Source organism: Chrysochloris asiatica, unplaced genomic scaffold (assembly GCF_000296735.1).
Source record: "Chrysochloris asiatica unplaced genomic scaffold, ChrAsi1.0 scaffold00016, whole genome shotgun sequence".
In the NCBI taxonomy this organism is placed as follows: Eukaryota; Metazoa; Chordata; class Mammalia; order Afrosoricida; family Chrysochloridae; genus Chrysochloris; species Chrysochloris asiatica.
In genome coordinates, this window is record NW_006408534.1 from 27666429 (window position 1) to 27674796 (window position 8368).

Consider the following 8368-nt stretch of genomic DNA (forward strand, 5'->3'; position numbering starts at 1 on the left):
TGGAATATACACAGAGATCTTGAGTATGGATGGTTTCAACCTTCCCTGAAAGGTTACACAAAGCCTAAATTCTTTAGTAATATTCTCTTGAGTATGCAGGAAGGTGTCTCTGGAGTTCTCTGGAAGCAGTATTTTTTATTAGCTCTAGCATATTCTTGGAGTCCTGGTGTGGCACTGCAGGATAATGCACTGGACTGCAAGGTCAGCTTGAGCCTCAAGGTTGGTGATTCAAACCTACCAGCTGCTTCTTGGAAACCCTATCCAGGGTTGCTGTGAGTTGGAACTGACTCGACAACACTTAATAACAACAGCATCGCATCTTTAGAAATCAAGATTGGTCTTTGCAGGATCGATTTTCCTATACTTTGTGATGACTGACTTTTCCTCTTTGTGGAAACACTTATATTGGTTTTATGTTCACTCTATTCTGCTCACTGGAATTCTAATCTAATGGTATCTTCAAGTGTGGTCAACTTAGTCCCAAAGACCACATGTGACTGAACACAGAAAGTGGCTGAGCTTCCAGGTCTCCCACATCTACATTTAACTCTTCTTCCCTCACCCTCCACTCTATAGGAGAAGGATGAGGCTGTCTGCTTCAGTAAAGACTGGCAGCCTCAGAAACCCTATCCTGTTTCTATGAGTTGGAAATTATTTTATTGCACTGGGTGGGTCCTCACTCCTATGCTGGCCTTCTGGTGGCCCTGCCTGTCTAAACCTGGGTAATATGGAGGCTGCAGCTAAAGAATGCTAGATTAATAATAATTGCATGGAGTTAGGAATCAGGGTGGCCTAAATTCAATCTGATGACATCTATCTTCACAGTATATAACCTTGGATAGTTTTGAAAACATCTCTGAACAGCATAATCATCATTTGTAAAATGCAAATAATTTTACCTCCCTTACTGGATTGTATTAAAGATTAAATCAGATGAAATAGCTTAAAACTAGTTTTATAATTTCAAATTATCATTTAAACCGATTAAAGTCCTCTTACACTGTTAGTAAAAGGACTTTGAAACATATGTGTTGGTTTAAAGCAGTTACTGACCAAGTCAATTTTATGAACCATAGTGTAAAGAGTTAGCCCTCTCTCAACTAAAGGAAAAGGACTATTTTGTGAAGTTTGTTTGTTTAAACACTTTCCTCTTTATGCAGGGCCGGTGGTTAGAGAGAGCAAAATAACTTTTTATTTAAACAAACAAATGCAAGAAATACCCCATTCTGGTTGACAGAACTTGGTAAACAATGGTGAATTTTTAAATGTTGATGGCCTGGGGGTACATTTGAGTGTGCGTGGTGCCTTTAGCATCTCTTGACAGATGAGAGTTGGTAAAGTGAGAAACACCAGACTGACCTTTGCTTTTTGTTACCAAACTCAAATAGGACACTGTTTTGTGTGGGTGAGCCAGCCTCTTCAGGGGGCTGAGCAGGGCTTCCAGGGCAAAACACTTCGGGGGTTGGAGTCTTTAAAGTTTTTTTAATGTAGAGGTTCCTATAAGGGTCTGATTCATTTCAAGATTTTTCTGTTTCTTGTCTGTGTCAGAGCTACAGAACACACAGAGCCAGAGAGGTCTTGACATTAGAAATGGAGAGACACGTGTCAAAATCCTGAGAGAGCAGCTGAAAGTCTGATTGCAATAGCTTTCCTCTTTGTTTTCATACAACCCTGTTCTTTGCAAATTGCCACACCATGTTATTGTCTGTTTTATGTCTGTTTTTCCCAGGAGATTATGAACTCTTTGGGCACAAAGATTGTGTCTCATTTGTTCTTTTAGCCATAGTGCTTTCCATTAGTATCAAATATGTAGCACAGGCTCAATAAATGAGAGAGGAAGGAAAGAAGGCATAAATGAAGAAAGAAGGAGAAAGGGAGGAAGCAAAGAAAGGGGGGAGTCATCTGACCAAGTTTGACCTCGGGCTAACAACAAAATATGATTCTTCAGTCCAATGAATTTTATCAGGCAAACGGTTGTTATCTTAACATAATTATTTCATCATGACAAAGCACAAAACCGATTCCAGTTCTGCAGTATTTTCCCAAGACTGCAGAATGGCTCAATAGGATAAGCACTGGACTGCTGACCACAATGTTGGTGGTTCAAGCCCATCGGTCACCCCTTGGAAACCCTATGCAGGGTCACTATGAATTAGGAACCATTTCTACAACACCTAACAACATAACAATGTCTACGTATTGTATTGGTTGTTGCTTATTGATGGGCATAAACCTTCAAGCCCAGATTCTCCCTTTCCCCATTCATCAGAGTCCCACCGCTGCACAAGGTAATTTACTGTTTCCTGAAGGACTTCAGATAACACCATAATAAAACACAAATTCTTCTAAAAGAAGAACATACATGCTTTTTTTTTTTTAAATATAGACTATGCGGAGGTAACAAATAATCATTCAGTATAATAGACATTTCTTTTTAAATCACGTAATCATCCAGAATGGTTCCAGGTCTGTGGGTGGTGAGGGAAGGGACCTTGTTTCTTACAGTCATTTAGCGAGTTCAGGGCAAAAGCAGATTGGTTATTGTTAACATGGTCTTTCCAAAGTTACTCTAGTGGTGATGATGGGATAGCTTAACATTCTTGTTGTTCTTATTAAGGGCCATCGAATCAATTCTGACCAATAGTGACCCTGTATAGGGTTTCCAAGGAGCAGCTGGTGAGATTAAACCACTGACCTTGCAGTCCAAATGACTTTGCAGTCTGATGCATTAGACCACAGTGCCAGGTAAATTGTTAGCAAGGAGAAGCAAAAAAAAAAAAAAAAAAAAAGGGGAGATGTTGAAGGGCCAAGCCTGGAAGTGGCACTCATCATTTCATTGACTAGAGCTTACTCACATGGGCACACCTAATGCAAAGGATGCTGGAAAATGTTAAGTTCTGTGTTGAAGGAAAAAGGAGTTATATATGTTTTGGTATTTAACTAGTGGTCTCTGTTACAATAAGAACACTTTTGTCCAAGACTAAAAAAAAAAAAAAAATTAATTGATTTCTGAATAGTATTGTTTTCTTCAGAAAAATGAGAAAGAGTAGAATGTATATGAGAGATAGAGAGGGTTTAGTAAATAGGCATAAGACGTGTTAGGCCCTTTTTCATATGTCTGACTCTCAGCTGGGAAGCCTGTAGGGTTGTCATTACTAAGAAAAGCTGTAAAGGGAATTTATCTCTTCCTTTCTACGATTTACATCATTTGGTGTATTCCTTGCAATAAGAATAGAAAACAAAATTGTAACTACCATCTAGGCAGTCTTTGCCATGGCTGGGTCCCATGAAAGAGGAAATTAATTTCATGTCCAAGATACTTCCAGAAGTAGTGATGGTTTGTGATTTAGCAGTTATTAAAGACTACGGCTCTACAGATTGCTCTTTAGAAATATAACTTAAATGCTGTTCCTAAAAATATAATTATTATTTTGAAGCCCATCTGTGAATGCCAAGGAGGTCAACTCCAAGTTCAAAAGGAAAAATTTGATTCAGCAATTGAAAAAGTCAAGTGAACAATGGTAATCATCATAGTGATTACACAAATTCTTAATGTGTTCAAAAGCAGTGAGCTTTTAAAAATCTGCATGCACTTAGTTTTCGTTTTCTCTAATATTGTCATTCTAAAACCAAGAAATAGATGGAAAATTATATTAGCATCTGGGTAGGGCCTCCTGCCAGACTTGAAAACCTTCATTAATCATTGAGGTTCCCCCTCACCCTATTTTGTAAAGAGTGATGACTCACCAACAGTTACATAGCTATCAGAGCAAAGGTAAGTGCATTTTGGATTTTCATAAATTCCTTTTTTAAGAAATGTTTTTACTATTGGAATGTAAAACTGCTGTAAGTGAATTTGTATGTGTTTATAGGCAAGAAACAAGGAAAGGAAAATGAATTGTAATTAAGAGTGAAAATGACGTTTAGAATGTCCTTTCCTTTTCAATTTCAAGTTTGGTCTTTATCACCTTTGACCCAGGAGAAGGCACTGGCTCAGTTCATTGTTTGTGCCTGGTCGTTTGGAAGCATACTGAGCCACATACTTTCCCACACCTTCAGTCAAACGTTCTGGAATAAACACAGTGAGAGAAGGAGAGGTAGGGAAGGCCCTTGAGAATGAGTAGAAAGATGAGGTGAATGCTTCTCCCTTCATGGAGGTACATTCCAACTTAATTCTTTGACCGTCACAACATGTATAAAACAAATTTGGTTTTGATTCATCTCAGCTGGTATTGAAGTTACTGTTTTAAAGCAATAATAATAATTTAAAATACCTGGGGGTGAAAGGGATGTTGCAAAACTCACCAATTTGTAAAATGGAAAATACCTTGAAAATAGAAAAACAAAGTTGCTGATAATAAAGTTAATAAGGTGCTTATACTCTCTTCCTTTTAATTTTTAATGTCTTTTAACCAAGGTTTGCCTTTCTTTTGTATCAGCATTTCTCCCTTCGAGATTTACAAAGTAATTGGTTCATTAATATATCGGCTAACTTCTCTGAACTTGTACTGACACACTTAGAATTGTACTGCTTAACATCCATGAACATGAGAGGACAGTTAGTCATTTCTCATCAGATGGGCCCACCTGGAGGAAGGTGTTCCTGGCCTCTGTCTTCTTTTGCTCAGGTGACTGAGGTAGTTTATCCGTGTAACTGGTAGGGTTCACAGGCTGTTTCCTCTCCTGGGAGGAGATGCACAGTCTGGCTTTCTCTCGGGTCAGCAGCTGCAGGAAGAGAAATGGAAACTCTCTTCATTGTCATCAAGCCTCTTTCCCTGCCAAAGTACAATTGATCCCTGAAACAGCTAGCAGAGGAATGAGGCTTTCCAAGGACAGCAAGAGAAAGACAAACTAACCCAAATGATCAGCCTCCCTTGGGACAGGGAGTAGTCTAGAAGCAAGCAATCACAGGAATGAGAGTGGGGAGCAGGCTGAGCGGCTACAGGAGCAGAATGTCCTGTTCTAACCAGCTGGAGCAAGAGCACAGGGAGGTCTGTTAATTTTGCTGAGCCTTCTGCACTTAGTAGGGTGTTTTCTACTGTGTGATTGGTATCCTTTTGGAAACACGTTGTCTTGGATGTTATGAGAATCAGAAGGATCAGGAAAGAAGAAGGACTAGAAATAGGAAACAGGGAATAAGTAATGTTACTTGGTGGGGATTGCAATAGATGACATAAAACAAGATGCACATGAATTGTTAAATGGTAAACTGATCTGCTCTGTAAACCTTCACTTAATTCACAGTAAAGAGTTAAAAAATATATTGAATACAATTTTGATGGGATTCCCATCAACTGCTGTTGAGTCCAGAATTCTGACTCCTAAAGACCCTATAAGACAGGGTAGGGTTACAACTGTTCCATTATTGTTGTTGTTGTTAAGTGCCGTCAAGTCAGTTCCAACCCATAGTGACCCTGTATAAGGTTTCCAAGGAGCAACTGGTGAGCTCGAACCACCGACCTTGTGTTTCAAACTGACTTTGGAGTCCAGTGCATTAGTCCACAGTGCCACATCAGGATCCATAGGGTTTTCAAAGTTGTAAGTTTTTGTGAAAGCAGACTATCACATTTTTTTTCCTGCAGAATATCCAGTGGGTTAGAACTGGTGACATTTTGGTCAGCAGCTGAGCACTTTAACCACTGCATCACTGAATCAAAGAGATCTAATTCCAGCCAAGCAATAAATCCTTAAGAAAATACTTAGAGAAGTAACCACAGTGATAGTTACTCACCGGTGTTCTTCAGCAAGCACTATTTCAATTTTGTGACTCACAGCAGAACATGCCAAAAATATGCCCAGACTGTGCTGGATGGCAGGTGTGTGAGCTGACTGGACCCACATAAAAGTAAGGAGGAATTCAATGGTTAAACAGGAACCCCTGAAAGAAAGACCAGGTTTACTACTTACAGATTTTCTCTGAAAGAATTACTAAATCATGTATTTAAACAAGTAGAAACATAAATCCAGGAGGAAGGAATGGAATCCAATAAGACGTAATATGAGAAACGATGACATACTGAAAAGGTAAAATATAGTGCGCTATCAAAATCTTATTAACCAAAAATATCTATTTCTTTGAGGAAGTTAACATCAGAGTATAATTAAATTACAAGGCAATACAAGCATGGAAAATTGAAGAAGGAAATTAAAAGGAAAATTAAAGCATTCCAAGGTTCTTGTCTTATTTGGGAGAAGAATAAGATGTTAATTTTAGAATTTGTTAAGAAGAGAAATTTAAGTATATATGTTTTTCAGTAATATTTTATTTCTCTTCTTTAAAAAATACTCAAAAGAAAGTAAGATATTTATAAAACACGTAAACAAAAACACCCACTATCATCAAGTTGATTTTGACTTAGAGTGACCCTGTGTAGGGTTTCCAAGGTTGTAAATCTTGCAAGAGCTTTCCTTCAGAGAGGTTGGTGGGTTTGAACTGCCAGTCTGCAGTTAGCAGTTCAGTGCTTATCCTATAGTGCCATGAAGGCTCTTTATGATATAATATTAATAAAGTTTCAATCTAAGTTATAGTTACATGGATTACTTTTGTATTGTTTTCTGTATCTTAAAACAGTTTGCCAAATTTGAAAAACAAACCGAGTGATATAATGAGAAAGAGAGAGAAAAGTAGAGAGAGACAGAGTCCAGCATCCACATAGTGCTTGAAAGAAAATTGAAAAGCAAAGGACTTAAAAAGAGGATAATCACAACAGTACTGACTACAAGGTCTGCAGTTCACACCAACCAGACACTCTGAGGGAGAAAGATGAGACTTTCTGCTCCCATAAAGATTTACAGCCTCAGAAACCCTATAAAGGTATAGGTTGGAATTGATCCAGTCACAGTGGGTTTGGTTTTCTGAGGCTAACCTAAAAAAGGAGATGTGACCTTGTGTAGAACTGTTTGGAAGGAGCAAATCTCTATGGAAATCAATCAGTAAAGATGGTTCTTTGGAGGCAGAGAGGGGTGAGTAGGTTCATAAGTAAAGATTTAATACTTTCTGCAAATAGTAAAGCAGAAATAATAAAGTAACATCCCGGACAAAGAACAGAACCTAGTGTAAGTCAGAGGAATACAAAACAGAGAAAGTTTAGTTCTTCTACCTCCCTGGCTAAGGAAACCCACAAGATTTGCAAGAAGAAGAATCCCAGAATGAGTATTAGAATACCTGGTGTTTTATTCCTAATGTCATGTCTATATTATTACCTAAGTCCAAGTTTGTGAGTTATGTACAGTCACAGGGTATGAGCTCAGTTCTCCTTAATGCTTTTTCATCTTCACAATGTCCCAAGTTAAATAACCTCTCCAGGTCTTTCTCTAGAATCTAAATAGGTATTACACCAGGTGAATGGTACCTCATTAGTTAATCAGGATTCTGGTTAATTTAGCCTTCATTTATGCTTTATGAGTACCTTCTATGTGATAATATAGGTGTTAGGCATAGAAGGTAAGTAGCACAGCCTTACTAGTTTTCTCCATATACTGCACTGAAAAATGCTGACGTAATTCACAATGACTTTCAAGACCACCTATATTTTCTATAATTGTTTAAAATGTAGTTGATATTGGAAATAACAATGTAATAGATGTGATATCTCTTGAGTGTTACAGCATCAGTGTTTTCAATACATCAAATGGGACGAGTGTCCTTTGTAGGGCGAAGTACACCTAAACATGAACACCTATAGTTAGTCCTTGAATATTTTAATTTTTGGTTCGTTAATTCCTTCCCTAGGTTTTCTCTTTCATCAGGTAGGATTTACAACTCTTAGTGTATCAGGAGAAGTACCTGAAATAGTGCTTGCCTTCACAAAATCCACAGATTATGGGCACATGATTCTGTGTGCCTCAACTCTAAAGCTTCAGACAAGTTCATTTTGGTTCAGTCCCTTACTGAGAATTTGTATTTCTACCCCAGATACATTGAATCATAATCTACACTTGGGAATCTTGTTAAAATATAGATTCTGATTCAATATATCGGGTAAAAATGCAGTTTCAATAGGAGGTTGAACCATTGAAAGAACCAATTTGAAACCCTTCTCAGCTCCCCTCCTGGAGTGTAGCAAAAGCATTACCTAGCCCAGAGGTGGGTACCTAGGGTTTTATTTAATGACTTCCCAATTTCCTATGCTGCTAGAGTCTATTTTAACCCACGAGGAAATGAAAGGATAAAGGCAAACACTATAAAAATGATATTGTATTGACAGAATGGTCTTAACTTCAGTAGGGAAGACTTTATTTTCCTTCTATAGTCTGTTGACGTCTTCAGTCTCCAGAGCTTTATAAATGGAAGAGACATCACGTTTTTTGTTTGTTGTGGTTTTACATTTTCTCTTGGATATGTTACTTTTTTATTTACTTTTTGTAT